The following is a 17,147-nucleotide window of genomic DNA, read 5'->3' on the forward strand; positions in this document are numbered from 1 at the left end:
CGCAGTTAGGACGTTACTCGGTTGCCTTCTCCCACATTACCCTGTTCGCGTGTGGTGCCTGTGTGTGTCCGCGTAGCCGCTGGCTACTTGTGCACTGTGTGCGGGACGTGTCACGTGGTAGACCTGCGAGGTCGTCTACACTGGCGAGGAGATCGGCTGCTCCGCCAATAAGGACGCAGAAGGCTTTCCAACGAAGTTTGAGCCATTTTGCGTCGCTTCCCGAAAGTCGAAAACTAGGCGTACGCCACCGTTACCGCATGTTCTACGCGCTGGGCTTGATCTGCTTGCAGTGTTTTGACCTGGTGTTGGGCCTTTTAAGGACGCGTCCAAAAAGTATCAGCAGATGCCCCGAGAGGCATATCTCGTAGTCCCTGTTGCTTTGTGCCGTGAAGCCCCAAGATTGATTGACTAATTAATTAATTAATTCAACCATTCATTCGTTCATTCAATCATTTGGACAGTCATAGAAGCTTAAAACATGGATAAAACGATTAGAGAGAACATTACGGGAAAAAGAAAACGTAGTTCAATTAAGGAAAGTGTAATTTCATTCTCTGACAATTGTTTGCTGCCAGCTAGCCAACACACGCATGCATATTCGGAGTACATAAGTTTGATTTTAAATACATAAATTTGCTGTTGCCTTCTGATAAAGTACACCAGCTGGTCAAAAGCAAGCCATAGTATGAAGGTCTTCAATTTAAGTTAGCATCTGTGAAACTTTGAAAGAAAAAGAAAAAAAAAAGAAGCGCATTCAGGCTGGCGCGTGCAGAACAAAAATTCGAACAACGAGAAAGCCAACAACGAGAAAGTGATAGCGGAAAAACCAAAAATAAACAAGAACGATAAGATGAAAACTATGGACGATGAGATTTAGAGTACAAAGCCTGCTGGTCGCTGACAACTCTTCCTCTTTTTTTTTATTTTTGCGCAGTGGTGATTGTTGGCCTCTGGTGTTCGTCCTAGGAACTGTACAGAGTTGGTGAGTACGTGCTTGCACCTTGCCGCGCTTGCTTCTTGATTTCAGCTTGCATTAAGCAATTTCTCGTAGTGGAGGATTTGCATAAACGATTTCCAGTTCATGACGTTTCAGAGGTACGCTAAAGGGAAAAAGAAAAGCTTTGTCAGCTTAGTCTGGTAACGTATTCTCTACGCACTGTATCTTCACTTATTTGGCGGGAAGGCGATCATTAGTAAGCGACAAAATCAGGAACAAATTTCGTTTTAAATCGCGCCCGAACTTCAGTGCCATTACGTCAGTGAGACGTCGCGGCCTTCAAAGTGCCTTCCGGCATCTGAACGAGAATAAGCGCAACCGAGGCTTTTATTAGCTGCAACCGTATGAATCCAACAGACAACGAGCAACACAAGGGAAATTGTTCTAAGTGAAATGCGGAGTTCCTGCGCGGGAAAGAAAAGCGCTATCAAGACTTGCCCAATGTAGTTCTTAATTTCATTAAGATGTGCTGTTACCATTGTTTGTCTGCAAGTGAATAGGCCCAAGCAGACTGGCAATACTCATGACGCCGCAGGTTGCTGGTGCGGAATGTTAAAGTGACGCCGTCGCAGTTTTTTCCATGTTGCCTATTTGCAGGCTCAGTAATCTCTCCGCTCACTTTAAATTGAGCTTCTTGCTACTTCTGAAGGGTTTTTTGCTAACGGAGCTTGACTATAGTGTACCGTCGTAACATTTCTTACGCTGTTACCGTCTACGCCGCTGTTAATACGGTGACGGTATGCTCGATCGAGGTAAAACTCAGTTTCGGTTGCTTTAAGAGATGTTAATGCGTCGGAACTACCGCGTCTTCAGAACAAGAGAACGAGTTTCATCTGTCCCGCTTTCCGTCTCGGTTTTAAGTTTCGAAGTTAGACTTCTTGTGTTTGAAGATCGTGAACACGCTATAGTTTTCGTAACGGATATACCGTGTCATCGAAGCGCTGCAACGCGTTTGCAAAATTTGTTGCTATGGTTCAGGCCCTTGCTAGTGCTGCACCGAATCCGTGTGACCTTAAGGTAGCGCTCCGCAATATCTGTGGGAAATGAGACGTGGCGAAGACCTGCATGCTTTCAGCAGTGACGTCATGCGGAATGGCAGTGTGCATCCTATCTGCATCTAAGTGATGCCGGCGACGTTTAGTAGTTCCAGTTTTCTTCCTTTCTTTTCTTAGAAAGCGTGGTGGGAGCATCTGCCTTCCTTCAGATGACGTCACGCGTTCCTTCCGATGCCCAGAGGGCGCTGCACTCTCGCTCTCGAGACGCACGCGAAAAGCCAGAGCGTATGCGTTTACAGATTGGTGATGCCGGCGACGCTTAGCGTGGTCGCCTTTATTACTAAGCATGTTTTTCAACGTTGGCGTGTACTTTCCAAAAGATGACGTCACGTATGCGTTTTGTGACGTCCAGAGAGCGCCGTAATCGCGGGCGCTTTCGCCGCGCAGCCTTCCGCTGCGTTGCACAGAATTCCGCGGAGCGTCGCCGGCGCATTCCCGAGAACCGTGCTCTGACTACTCACAATGAGAAGGGCGCCCCTCAGAGCTGGTCCGTTGACGAGGACGCCGTTGTCTAAGAAAGAAAGACGCCAGACGGGGCCATATGCGTTTTATTTCGTCGTGTTCGCCGAGCGGTGGGATCTTCCTATTTTTTTTTCCCCCTTCATGTTCACTCACGCATGGTCGCATTTTTCGGGGCCATCTCTCGGATGTAACTGAATCGGAATGCCCAAGGAGAAGCAAATGAAGAGGATAGCTAGGAGGGTGACGGGGGGCCCCCGGGAGGTGTATGCCTCGAGTAAGACGGGGATTCGCGAAGCGCACTTCCTCCGTTTCGCGGCCCCTTCCGATTCCCGAGTTCTTACGCTCCCTTTATTTTTTTTTTATTTTTTTTCTCTACTTCTTCGCTCGCCCAGAATGAATCGTGAACGCCGCTCTTGCTCAGGTCTCTCTTTTTTTTTCCTTTCTTTCTTTTTTTGTTTTCATGCTCCGTTACGCTGTGTGCGCTTACGCCGTTTTCACTCCTCTTGTTCGTACTTTTGTTTTCTTTTTGTTCGGAATGACGGCAAGCGGGGGTGCGTTTCTTGATCGCTCTTTCGGTGATTACATGTTGATGTTTTTGTTTCGTTTATCCTAGTTTCTGCTTCTTCTTTTCCGTTTAGCGGCGGACGATGGAGTTTAGCGTTCATCTCGGGACTGCACGTCGACTCGGGTGTGCGTTCTTCGTGGCAGCCCGTTTGAATGACGCAGCTCACGGGGGGGGGGGGTTCTCCCCTGGTTGTGTTGCTATTTATTGTTCGTTTGCGTGTCTCACCGTATTCTGTTCTCGCCGTGCTGCCCCGTTTCCTAAATGATTCCCTCGGTGCCGTACTGGTGGCCTTTCTACAAGGAGAGAGAGAGAGGGAGATATGCAGTAGTGAGTAGTGCAGTTATACTGGCACTCGCCCCCACTCAGGATATATTTTTATATGCTTTCTTTCTATTCTTCTTAACCGATGGGGTTATGGGAGATGGTTCCTGCAATTTGTACAGAGATCAGCAAGGCTCTAGGTAGTTGGCGCGGCGGCAGATTACAATTGCTTTGAAGCTAGCGGACTTCAACAAGACCTTTTAAGTCGCGTAAGAAGCCTTTTAGGGAAGGTGGATATGTAGAGCGGCTACTGTGAAAAGTTTTACGCTTGTCATACTATGGGTGCTTCGCGTAGGCTCGCTAGAATACAGTTTTTTGATAATGAAACTAATAAAGAAAAAGAAAGAAAAAGGACAGGAATGCCGCCATTGCCCCTCACCGAAAATGACGCATGAGCCAGAGCGTTGAAATACCGTAGTTTCTTGACATGACCTCTGAAATTGGGCGGGGGGCCCTCTGCGTGTTTTGGCAAATCTCAGAGGCTACGTACTTGCTCAAACAGGCTGAGCGAGTTTCGAAAACTTAGTACCTGCGCCCGAACGCGCCAGAATGCGAGAGCATACTTCGAAATCGGTGGCGTCACACCCTGACGGGCAGACCTGCTAATTAGGCGCGAAATCTGAGAAAAGAAGTATTTTTTGATTTGCCTTCTTTTTCTGCCCCAGTAAACAGCCTCTTGAGGCTTATGGCGGCGTTAGGGCAAGGAATCCACCAAGCCCATCGACGGCTACGTCCGGTTGTAAGAATGAAGGAAAAAGGGTTTATTGCCTTAGTTACGTGGCTACAGTTACGGAAGCTCACTCCAGCCAGGGTAATTTAAACGTCCCACTTCACATCAGGACCCGCTGTCCCACTGCACGAAAAGTCTCCGCTTTTAAGACCGTCGTCTTCCTTGGGCGAGTCGACTAAGGAATCTGAAGACTGTCCAGCACCAAATCACCATCGTCGTATCCGTTGCGATACCACGCCCATGCTCGAAACATTGCGTAATACCCCCGCCTCCGAAGCCCGATAGTATGAAACAAACATTTTATTTATTTATTTATTTATTTATTTATTTATTTATAGTTCAATGGTCCCACGGTTGGGACGTGGGTAACACACTGGTCGGGTTATGTGTATTTTCAACGGCCTTCTGAAGCGAGCTCAGGCGGTAACAAATGCGACATCGCTTGGTGAATTATTGCTGTGTTGGGCGCTATTGTACGGGCGTGAAGTGGGTGTGCGGGCATACGTGGGTGACTTGTGAGGGGACGTCCCGCGAGGTCGGCCTCGTGAATGGCGAGTGTGGTGAACGAGTGGCGAGATTTGCGAAAAAAAGGACAAAGACGGGCACATTTCTTTTCGGGGCGAGTGGAGAGCGTGTTAAGCTTAAGCTCGTGCTTTTAACGCGGAACTGCTACTTTTGTTATAGGAGTATATATATGCAATCACATTGAACGAAGCGGGTCGCTGAACGTTGTGGGACACCCGTGTACAGTTTTGCTCTATGACAACAACAACAACAACAACAACAACAACAACAACAACAACAATAATAATAATAATAATAATAATAATAATAATAATAATAATAATAATAATAATAATAATAATAACAGTAATAAATGAAACGCAGCGTCCATTCTTCGACGCGTAGGAAAACATCAACCGCGCGTTGTCCTTGTTGATGATCCTTGTTGTCCTTGTTGATGATGATGTTGAGGAATGATGATCGAGGACCTTGTTGCAGCGCTGGCTACGGGATTGCGTTGCCGAGTCGGAGGTCGTGGGCTCGATGCCATCCGCCGCGGGTCGCACTCCGATGAGGGCGGAATGCGCAAAAAACGCTCCTGTGTACCGTGTGTTTTTCGTGCGCTTTAAAAGACCCTCCTTCGTGGTCAAAATTAGCCGCACTACTGCGTGCCTCATAATCGGATCGGGGTGTCGGCACCGTAGAACTCCGTGATCCTCTCGTTTTTGTACGTCTCTGTTGAAGCGCAAGCGGATTCTACGCGCTTTTAACCGCGCCGCACGGCGTAACAGATTGCCACGCGTGAGCGCTTTGTCGTGTGTGTGTTTGTATGTGCTTGTTAAAGCGCAACTGCAGCCGCCCGCAGTTCATCGTATGCGGGAACGAAAAGCGGGTAAGTTTCGGTGCCCGTGTCCTGCTACCCCTCCCCCCCCCCCGGTCCCCCTCACCCCTCCTGCAAAATGGCAAAACTTGATTCCGCGTCGACCGGCAGTTTTTCTGTCGTTTTAGCGATTTCCTCAGATAACGCGAGGACTTCTTACGTGTGTTTTCACAGGCGTAGCGCATTACTTATTTATCTTCTTTTATTCGTAATTTACACGTGCTCATTATTGTTCAATAGTTGTTGAGGTTTATAAAGTCCGGCTTGTTCATTTCCGAAAGTTCTGTTAAAAGCGACGCGAGGATGTCATGGGCGAGATATATAGTTAGTTTGGCATGGCTACGTCCTGTGCTCACACACACTAATAAACAACTACTTCCAGTGCATTTGCTGTATAGTTAGTAAGCGCTGTATTAGCGAACGGGGCAGTGGAAGTTCGGCAGTTATAACACGACACTGTTCGTGGTTTGGGCATTGCAGGAATAGCTGGCGAACCGTATCCGCTGACATCCCCAACATATATGGGCGTAGTTCCATCAGATGGTGAAAAAAAAAAAAAGAAAGAATGCGCACATCCACCCGAGTGTAACGCCAACTCGTATACGAACAACACGCGGACGCTTTTCTCAGAAAGCAAAGCTGGGCAGTTGAGAAATTCCTCCTGGCCCGGGTATCGAACGCGGAACCTACACGCCCTTTCGTGGTGGCCGCGCTACCAGCATAAACACACCTTGCTTGGCGCTCTTTGGCCATGACTGGCCCTTGCGCCATAACACACCACATACCATCAACCGGCAGGCTAGCACATTGCAGAGTAGGCTGAATTATTCGACAGCTCGAATATATGGCAAGTTCTATCACTGAATGTCGAAAATGAGTTAAAATTTAGCAGGTTTTGCGTGGGAAAACCGCGATCTTTTTTATTATTCCGAGGCACGCCGTAGTGGGGCAGCCTCCAGATTAATTTCGACCACCTGGGGTTGCTTAACGTGCCATCTAAATCTAGATGCACGTGTTTTTTTTGTTTGTTTTTGCATTTCGTCCACATCGAAACGCTGCTTCCTTGGTCCCATAGCCAGCGGGGTACCGCGACGGGGTGGCGTATGAGTTCTTGCGGAAATCCGGAAAAATAGGGGCCGCATGCTTCACGAAATGGAAAATTGGAATATGTAGCCTTGCGCTAGTTTCGGATGAATGACACTTTTCCATTTCATGTAGGGGTAAACGTTGCTTTAAAAAAAAGAAAGAAAAAGAAAGTGTGCTGGGGGACCCATTGCCGCGTAGTCTCCTACGGCAAACATCTCCGAGGGGACCTGGGCGGATATAGGTGCAGAGTGTGACAGGAAGTTCCTCGCGGGCCGTCTTTTTTTTTCTTTTTTTCATTCTTCCTTGCTCCTTACCCAGTCGTGCTGCGAGAACGATGCGTGAAGTATGCATCCATCGCGCTGTGGGATTAAATTTATCGAGCGATCCTGTGTCGGCGGGCAATCGATTCGTAACACGGTGTAACACGCGTGTAATGCTGTACGTACTCTCCCCCCCCCCCCCCTCCACCCCAGCCGGTGGAGCAGAGCGCGAATGTAGTCGCGTGCGACGAACAGGGGGCGCTTGTGGTGACGTTTTATAGTACCACACTGCAACACAAGATTTGGTAAAGCTAGTAGGTATGCTTATGTCCCAAGAATATTCAACGACCTTCCTGATAATTATATTTACTGCAACTTCGAAACGAAACTTGAAAAAAAATGTTGAAGGCACTGTAAGATATGTATAATACTACATTTCTCTTTTCTTGTTTCTTGTATTTCTTTTCTCACTGATTTCAGCTGAGTTTCTGTTTCATTTTTGTGTGATGAACTTCACGAGCTTGTCATTTCTGTACATGTTGCCATCTTGACTTTGTTTGCCGACATGCCGGGCCAAGTCACGCAAGCCACTTCGTTGGCTTTGACGGGCCTGCCTTCTGATGTACGATTATTGTAAGATGGCAACAATAAATATTATTATTATTATCATTATTATTATCACTATTATTATTACCACCAGAGAACATAGACCTTTCCATGTTCCTGCTTGTCATCACCAACACTCAACCTTCCAGATACAAGAGTCTCTTATAACGCTTATTTCCGTTATATTGATATTTTTCATAATTCGCTGTGGTCGTGCTTTTCCGACCTTTGGCCTTGTTTTGTCATAGCTTCACGCGTAGTTCTTCTCCTCCGTTTTCTTTTGTATGTACCTTGCGCTTTGATGTAGGTGTACTCTTCTTTTCAACATTGTTCCTTTTATTCGTTTTCTCTCTTTTAATTCATATTTCCCTCCATTTATTATTCTTATTCTTCTTCTTCTTCTTCTTCTTCTTATTATTATTATTATTATTATTATTATTATTCGAACGGGCATTGAGAGTGTATAAACGGTGGAGGAAGGATATATTAATTAGCGTCTTCGGGTGTTGGAGAGACCGCGGTTTAGTGCTGCGTGCGAGCCTCGCCATTTAGCACCGCCCAAATATATGCGTCGGCATAACTGCTAAGCCTGACGTCAAGCGCATGCGCAACAAGCGCCCGGGCGATGCGGCGATGCAATTCGGTTGCCGCTCTGCCGGCGGCCGGGCATCCCTGACTGGTACGCGTCCGGGTCGATGAAAGTGTTTACGTAACTCGAGGACGCGCGAAAAAATACAAATGAAGAAAAAAACAACGTACATGACACATTCTTCTCGGTATTCTTCCAATCTGATGGTCAAAGCGTTTACGTAAAAACGTTCGCCTCGTCGAAATAGACGAGAGGAAAACGGTGGAAGCTCACGACATACGCGTTAGCTGGCGTATGCTTTGATGGAGTTTATGTAACGCGCGCACACACGCATTCGCAAAACAAAAAAAGAATACAGAAACGACGTAATATTAAGACAATTTTTGCAGATGGCACGCTGTCCCAGTAAGTGAAAATGTCAGGCATTGTCCCGACCGCTGACAGTACAGTGCATGCAACGCTTGTCGGTTATATTTGGTCGTTCAGCTTCGAAAATGCCAAGCTCTCACCTTTGGAGCGCTTTTTCTTAGTTTCTTTCCGAGTCGACTGGCTTGGGGGATGCGCTTAAGGCCCAGTTCGCGAATATGATTACAGGTGTCGTCGTACTAAGTCCGAACACACATCAAGTGCATTTTTGTTTCTGCAACTGACGGATGTTACTATAGTACACACAGAGCACGTATGTGTGTATGCACACCGCAGCAGGGCGATCGCATAAGCACTTGCGCAGCTCTACCAAAGGTCTTCGCATGTTGTCTGCTGCGGTGTGGTTGTGGACGGAACTCGCCTCATTTTTGTCGTGATATGTAGCTTGCTGTGCTAGCTCGTAATGGGGCTCGATTAAAACGCTAACAAATACATCTTGTAACGGGCTACGACGCTGTGAATGCCCGAAAGCTCCGTTTTGTTTTCTTCCTAGAAGTGGTTACAAGATACCCCGATCCCAGGTACACCAAACCCTTGCGAAGTCAGCTAAGGAGGCCTAATTGTCTTCAACAGATTGTGATGGTAACTCCATCCTTTTGCTAACTACACCAATGTCCCACCTCCAGGGAAGGTATTCTCTAAGAGTCCACCTAGTGGACTGTCCATTTCGGCCGTTCCTGATTGGCTCGGGCCGCTCGCATACTCCTCGCTCGTACAGCTGCATCCAATCAGCAGCGGCCGACATGGAGAGTTCACTAGGTGGACTCTCCATGTCTCCCCCCCCCCCCCCCAGGGCTAAGCAGTGTTGTGAAATATCATCAAGTGTATTAAGAGACATGGGCACACCACTGGCCATGGGCTCTTTGCTGCTGATGTGTTCGTGCGAACGTTTCTCTAGCAGGCGGCCTCCAAAAGTGATGGTGACAACTGTCGATCATCTAGCGAATGCACAGGAGCGCCTGGTGTACATGACCAGGTCGTCTGAATCGCTGGCTAGTTTGCGTTCGGTTTTCGCACAAGGATTGTACTTGTGACGTGCGTCTGTTTGGTGCCACGTTTGGGCGCAATACTTCTTGCTAGGTTCGTACCCAATGACCCACGTCCGTGACTTTTGAAATTCGGGCAATTTATGTGCCAATGGCAGACGAAGTAAACTAAGAAAAATAATAACATAAAATAGCTCTCATGTACCTTAAGGGAACACTAAATGGCGAAATTTGTGAGTTTGAGCTCGAAAGTGTTCTGTGAAAACTAATTTTCATCAATGCAGGCCGAACACTTCTTAAAATTCGCGCCGATACTTGAGCGCGTCTACGCTTAATACTACTACTACTACTACTACTACTACTACTACTACTACTACTACTACTACTACTACTAATAATAATAATAATAGTAATAATAATAGTAATAATAATAATTTTTAGTTACGTGGGCCGTTTTGGTGCAGCAAATGTTCGCGAAACTTCTGAGGCTGAGTGTTTTGCCTTGTCCCATAGTCGACAAACGTCCATCTTTCTTCACCAGTAAACAATCAACCAGGCTCGAGTTAGACGTTCTCCGAATCCGAGTTAAGTGCGGCGTTGCTGCTATCTTTCGTTACTGCGGCTCTTGTGGCTCAACCAAGCCTTGTACATGGTAGCAGTGCTCGTTTTTGCTAATTAAGAAGCTTAGTTCGCCGATCTATCTAAACTTAAAGCGACACTAAAGGAATAGTTTAAACCGAGCTAGATCGATGGATTATTCCTCCTGAAGTATGTAATCGTTTTCGGCTTCCCAATAGACCACTTTGTTGCGTAGAAAATTGACCACTGAAGGGGGGCACCGCTGCTGCTCCTCAATTTTGAATCACCCGCGCCGTAACGGACAAGTTGACGCAATCCACGCGTGACCTACCTGCCTCTATGCTGCGTTCTGTGAATCAGTCAGTGCTGACGCCACGTGAGAGGTACCATAGTCCAAGATATGTGGCGCCAAAGATGCTCTGTTCTCTCGACGAATTCATTATTATTCAATGTTTTAGTCTAGCTCGACTCATTTTTAAAATTTTTTTTGCTTTAGTGTCCTCTAAAGCAGTACTGACATGACAGTTCCAACTTGCAGTCTTGTTTCCTTGGGTTAAATGAAGTCTCGAACCCTCTATATACTATAGAGAAATCCCGGTAGGCCATCATCGTCATCATCATCATCATCATCTTGATTACGCCCACTGCAGGGCAAAGGCCTCTCCCATACTTCTCCAACTACCCCGGTCATGTACTAATTGTTGCCATGTCGTCCCTGCAAACTTCTTAATCTCATCCGCCCACCTAACTTTCTGCCGCCCCCTGCTACGCTTCCCTTCCCTTGGAATCCAGTCCGTAACCCTTAATGACCATCGGTTATCTTCCCTCCTTATTACATGTCCGGCCCATGTCCATTTCTTTTTCTTGATTTCAACAAAGATGTCATTAACTCGCGTTTGTTCCCTCACCCAATCTGCTCTTTTCCTATCCCTTAACGTTACACCCATCATTCTTCTTTCCATAGCTCTTTGCGTCGTCCTCAGTTTAAGTAGAACCCTTTTCGTAAGCCTCCAGGTTTCTGCCCCGTACGTGAGTACTGGTAAGACACAGCTATCATGTACTTTTCTCTTGAGGGACAATGGCAACCTGCTGTTTATGATTTAAGAATGCCTGCCTAACCCACCCCAGCTCATTCTTATTCTTCTGATAATTTATCAGGCCATCACAGTTACGTAAATAATTTTACTCTAACGCTTATTTCTGCGAACCAGTTTCGGTTTCGTTACCCAGGCGGCGATTGTGTCATGACGCCACGAAACACGGGATAGCTTCGTTCCTGCATTCACTGCGGCTGCTACACATAAGAGCGCAGCTAGAAATAAAAAATAAAAGAAATGCTCTCGTTTATGTAAATAGGTTCATGAACAACGCCGTAATACATAGTCTCATTGCTACATAACGTGAGCAAATTTTGTTCTGTGTCATGACGTCACGACGGCGTCGACGACGCCAGGTCTGACATCTACAGACCGACTGCAGTGCAAAATTAAAAATACCTTACGTTCTCCAACCTTCACGCACGGTAAGTGTCGGCCTTCTGCGCTTGCGGTACAGTTTCTAAAGCTTCCAGAATGCGCGCCATTGCTCCTTTGCCGACATTCATCGTTACCGCCCCTCTGTACTGATTCACGAATTCTCCACTGGTCAGAAAGTGGTCCGGCGGACCCTGGGGACCCGGGCGAGCCGCCTTCCGCTAGAAAGCACTTGACTCGTGAGCCCCCATCGCGTCGCCTCGATTTTCTTTGGGCGTGCGCAATACGATGCCAGTTCGGCGATGCGCCGACGGTAATGTAAACAGCTGGTCGCGCCCGGGTAGCGAGTCAGTGAGAGTGCCTCTAGGAGCGAAAAACAACGTGGCCCGCGGCGGGCGCACATAGCGGCGCTACCGCCGCCTGTCGGAGACCGCCGCAGGCAGAGCGGCGCGCGACGATCGATGTGTCTTTTGTTTTGTTTTCGCCTGAGAGCAGGTTCGCCACTGCGTTAAGAGATGGCGCCTCGTGGCCGTAGTTCGGGTCGGAAAATGTGGTTTATGTGGAAAATGGGTTATGGTAATTCATCGTGTTTTCTTTTCCTTTCCTTTTTTTCTTCTTTTTTAACCTAGGGAGGACATTAGGTACTATAATAGCAAGAGCTTGGTGGCGCAACCCGCCGCCCCGTTCCAAAGGGGCGCTCACAACATCCATCCATCCATCCATCGCAGCGAGAGACTTTAGGGACACGGGTGGCGCGTAAGCGGAGAAGAAACAGGCTGACTTCGAATAGAAATTCAAACACTACTGCAGGGTAACCACGTTGTTCCGATAAGTAATGAGGTGTGTTAGAGTGTATAGTGACGCTAAAGTTGCATGAGAACTTCAATGGCAGGCTGGACTGCGGTGGCTCATGCTACCGTGCCGTTTTATCCCGTTTCAAAGAGGAAGGTGATGATCATCATCACCCGCTGTTCGAGCAGAGCGAAACAGATGCATTCAAAAGTTCGTGACGTGTCTGTGAAAGAAAGAAAGTGCTGTTCGGAAGCGACTCGTGCTGTCAAAGATCGCCCGAAGCTATACGCGGAAATCCTCCAATGCCAGAGGATTTGTGCACAGCGTGTGGAAATGGTGCGCAAACAATGGACCGTGTTGTTAGAATGTAGCAGTATCAATGCAGCCGTAGATTCGCACGTAGGTGGTCTGCCGGAGTCCTTAGGTTTGAGCATTATTGCCGGATTTTGTTTTTCTGAAGAAAAACGATTGAATTGACGCTGAAGAGTGCGTTGATGTGAGGTTATAACACCTAAATTAGGCCCTGAAACAGTGGGAGAGAGAGAGAGAGAGAGAGAGAGATCTGCGGTGGAGGTCAGTACACGAGACAGCTTCAGGTTGTGGCCCTATGGTAAACACACTATGATGCAGCGACTGCATCTTAGATAATTGAGCTTAGTGTGTAAGCAAGGAAGTCACTGTGTGATGATTCTGATGGAATTTTATTAAGGCTATTTTTGTTTACGTACTCTTTGTGCAGGGTCGTGTAGACGAGCGTAGTGCCGGGCAGAGCCTATGACGACGTGTGGTGTACTTGGCTCGCTGGGCAGTAGCCAATCAGAGCAGGCATCGCGTCGTCTTCTGCATCAGCAGACGAAAAGCGCCTGACTCCGCACTTCGCCTGACTTCGCACTTGCTGGTTACGGATACATATTATGCACATGACGTCACATCCGCTGTTGGCGTCTCCTTCCGCCATCTTGGGGAACCTTATTAACAGGCGCGCGCATAGGCCTATCAGTTCCCCAAGATGGCGCCGCCGTAAACCGGAAGTCGCGGAGTATCCTTGAATGGCGTACGTGCATACTATGTATATGCCCTCGCCTGATACAGAACGCCAGTGTACGAGTTTCCTTATATCAACAAATCGCGACAAACTGCAGCGAAATACATCGCGAATTCGCAGTGCACGAAGAAAAACCTTTCAATGCTTATAATACAGCGCGCAGTCTGAAACAGCTCGCACCATCCGTCAGTAAGATAATGTTATCTTCTTGGAAGATTAGCTCACCTTCCTTTGTGAGACGTGGTCACGCCAGCACTTCGCTACCCTCACTGCAGCGAATATTCACTATCGCCGCTGTATCAGAGCCGACAGCCACAGACAAAATGGCGCCGCACGTTTGCAACGCCAGCCTGCTTGTTTGTCGTCTGCTCGTCGAAAAGTCGAAATTACACTGTACAAAGTGTAGTTTTCATGCTACACTACAGCTATAAAAGCTGGCTTCCTGTAGCTGACAGGAGCTTTTTTCTACACCTTGTGAAAAAAAAAAAGATGGCGACTTTTCCTACACTGCGTACACTCGTGTATAGCCAATGTAGGTTAGAAAAAAAAATAGCCCTATTGAGAACTGACAAAGTTTGGTCGGCTTCCTTGCCGGTGGCCTCCTCAGTCCGGGATGCCACGTGACCTGGATGGCTGTCTGCCTGCTTTGCCTTGTTGTTCGCCAGCCGACTAGATGGGAGAAAATGTCGTCGTTTTGCAAAGGAAAGCGTTCGCTTGCAAAGAGCCTCTGTAGTAATTGCGTGCCACCGCTGGGCCGCCTGGCACCTACACGGTAGCCAACCCTTACGGAAGGACAGCCTGTCCCATACGTTGTCGCGCGATGTCGCGGGTTCGTTACCCGCCCCGGGCGGCCGCGTTCCGAGACTGATGGAGTGCGAGAATTTCCGCATGTATATATACTTACGCATATAGGCGCACGTTTCAGTGAATCTTTCTTTCCCAGATCATCACGGCAGTGGAACCACCTTCTTTGTGAAATTGTGTCTATTGTCGACAACAAACTGTTTCGTAAGGCATTAGCTAACATTGTATAATTAGGAATTGTGAACACGTTATTTCATTTACTTGCCGTACTTACGAGCGACTAAGGGCGACACTGGTTAACATTGTACTAACAGGAATTATCAACGTGCTACTTTGTTTACATCGTCTGTTGTACTTACAAATATTGGGCAAGATAATACATAGTTTTGTATAATTAGTAATTACTAACACGCTGCATTGTTTATTTTCCATACTTTATTGTTGTACGTCCCGTTTTCCCACTCCCCTCTGTAATGCCTTCGGGCCTTGAGGGTATCATAAATAAATAACTTAATAAATAAATAATTAAATAAATAAATAAATAAATAAATAAATAAATAAATAAATGAAGCACGAGGTCGCGGGGGTCGATTTCCCTACCACGTCGACCGCATTACGATGGAGGGGGGGGGGGGCGAAACGGTCGTGTTTTTAGGCGCACGTCAAAGAACCACAAGGGCTCAGAATTGATCGGGGGTCCCCCACTACGGCGTGCGCCTCATAATCAGATCGTGGTTGTTTTAAAGAACGCCGGGCGATCGATATAGAGTCTAGGGCCCTACGGGTCACTTTTTGCGTCTAATATAGCCGCGGTATAGCTTTGCATAGTAAAACGCCATCGTTTGCTACCATCGCACTTACGTCACTCCGCAAATAGGTGTGGTGAATGCTCGTTTCTGGATGCTTGTTGGGGGCTCCTCTCGGAAAACATCTCGTTGTTGATTCTTGTTGATGGTTGGGGATTTGGAAGACCGGATAAAAACCGGATAAGTAAATGAAGGAAGGAAGGAAACACAAACAAACTAATAAGCAAGCGCGAACATTTATGTGGTCGCCTCGCTTGTGCAGGGTTCTCATTATGTTTTGTCGTTGCCTCCGTGCTCTAGTAGGTCGACGTGTTTAGTGCGACTCTCTGACATGATGTAAAGGGACTGCGCACGCGCAACAACTCCGATCGCTTCGCTTTTATTATTTGTTTATCACCGTTATTCTCCGTGCACCGCACGTGTATCCGCATACGTATGTACACTTTGTGGGCTACTAGTTACGTTTATAGTTAGCGCGCGTTGTGACTTGTTGACCGCAGTCGGCCTTGTTTGGCTCCGCGTTCGAGCAGTGACTTTTCCTTTTCGTGGCTTTCAAAACTCGGTCCTTTTTCGCGTACTCGACGACGCTTTTTTTTTTTTTACGAGTGTCGGATATCCTTTCGCTTATGTTTGGCAAGACGGCTTTGGTTTGCCTGCGGAAATAACGAGCGTCTGACGTTGTTAGATATGGAGCTGTTTCCTGCGATTACTTCGAGTTCCCCAGACCACATCGGATTGCAGCACAGCTAATTGAGGAATGCCGAAGCAGGAAAGCACATTCCAGAGGAGCGGCCGACCAAACAAGTTTAAGGCAACAAGTTCACGTGCCAACAAGTTCGTGCGCCGCCGGGATTAGCAGGTGGGCCTCCGACAATGGAGCATGAGCAGCCCTCCCCTTCTCCTCGTTCGAAGTGCATTGCCAGTCTGCGAGGCAAGACCACAGAGAGCCGCCAGGTGGGACACCGCGACACGGGCGCCTACCATTGGCTGAAAGTGGCGTCATCGGAGCGGACTCTCCCATTGGTCAAACATGACGTGACTTACAGTGCTCGAAGGGTTTATAAGAAGCCTTCCAGAGAGACCTGAGCATTCTGGGACATGCCCTGATTCCCTGATTCACCTCTCTCGAACTTCTTGCCGCGGGCCGCAGCGTCCGAGTTGCTGCTGGCCCGTAATGTCTGTACGAGTGTTACTTGTCGCTCACCTCCTTGTACATAATGTAGAATAAATCCTCCCAAGTTTTTGGTTTTCATCCCGAAGTCCGGCCTCCAACCCCTACATCTGGTTGGCAGCGGTAGGATCGCCTCCGAATACATCAGCTGGTGGCAGCGCTACGGATCAACCTTCGTCGAGAGAGATACTAAGGAACCGGGAAGAGCGAAGAAGAGAGAGCCTTCGTCGAAAGAGGTCCGAAGAAACTGGGAGTAGCGAAGAAGGAGCGAGCCTTCGACCCAGGGAGTCCGGAGGAACCGGGAACAGCGGACAAATGAACCGGATGGCAGGGTGCTGCAACCGTAAGTGAGCGCGTGGTTTTTTTCCTTATGATTCGCCAGACTCAAAGGTTGTGTGTTGAATTTTGATAGTTCTGGGAATCGGGAATTTGTTGCATTGTGTGTTTGCACAAATTAATTAAGGAAAACAGTTTTAACCACCTGTCGGGGCAGCTGCCATGGATCTTAGAAGGTTGACGAGGTTAGATTTGTTGTTGGTGTGCGACGATTTGGGAGTTGAGGCGGACGAACGGATGAAAACGCCAGCTATCATAAAGGCGATTAACGATAGTGGCAATGATGGCAAAAGCATTGAGCTTGCTTGGGAGGTGATACAGGAGCCACGGGAGCGTGTGCGTCGTGTACGTTTGCGGGAGCTTCGTGAACTTAGGAGTGAGCGTACGCGTGAAGAACGCGAGAATCAACGGAAGCAGGAGCTTCAAGAACTTACTCTTAGGTGTCAGCGTCACGAACGTGAGAATGAACGCGAACGCGAGTATCAGGAACGTAAGCTTGAGCGTGAGCAAAACTATGAGAGAGAGAAGGCAGCACTGATCAAAGAGATACAGCATTGTGATCAGTTATTGGCACAGAGACAACGGCTGTCTGAGAATTCTGTACGTAGTACAGAGCGAAAGAATGAGGCAGCATCGAGCGGATTTTCGCCAGAAGCCGACGAGAAGAGTAGTGCC

At 47.8% G+C, this 17,147-nt stretch overlaps 1 protein-coding gene across 1 annotated transcript in view; it reads left to right on the forward strand.

Moving 5' to 3' along the window:
• Positions 1-929: 929 nt before the first annotated feature.
• The window catches only part of LOC135917624 (CUGBP Elav-like family member 2), a 562,919-nt gene continuing 546,701 nt past the window's right edge, over positions 930-17,147 (forward strand). The window contains exon 1 of the mRNA XM_065451194.2: positions 930-982. The gene's annotated coding sequence lies outside the window, so the exon portion shown is untranslated. The remainder of the gene's footprint in view (positions 983-17,147) is intronic.

The sequence above is a fragment of the Dermacentor albipictus genome, chromosome 10, assembly GCF_038994185.2.
Source record: "Dermacentor albipictus isolate Rhodes 1998 colony chromosome 10, USDA_Dalb.pri_finalv2, whole genome shotgun sequence".
Lineage (NCBI taxonomy): Eukaryota > Metazoa > Arthropoda > Arachnida > Ixodida > Ixodidae > Dermacentor > Dermacentor albipictus.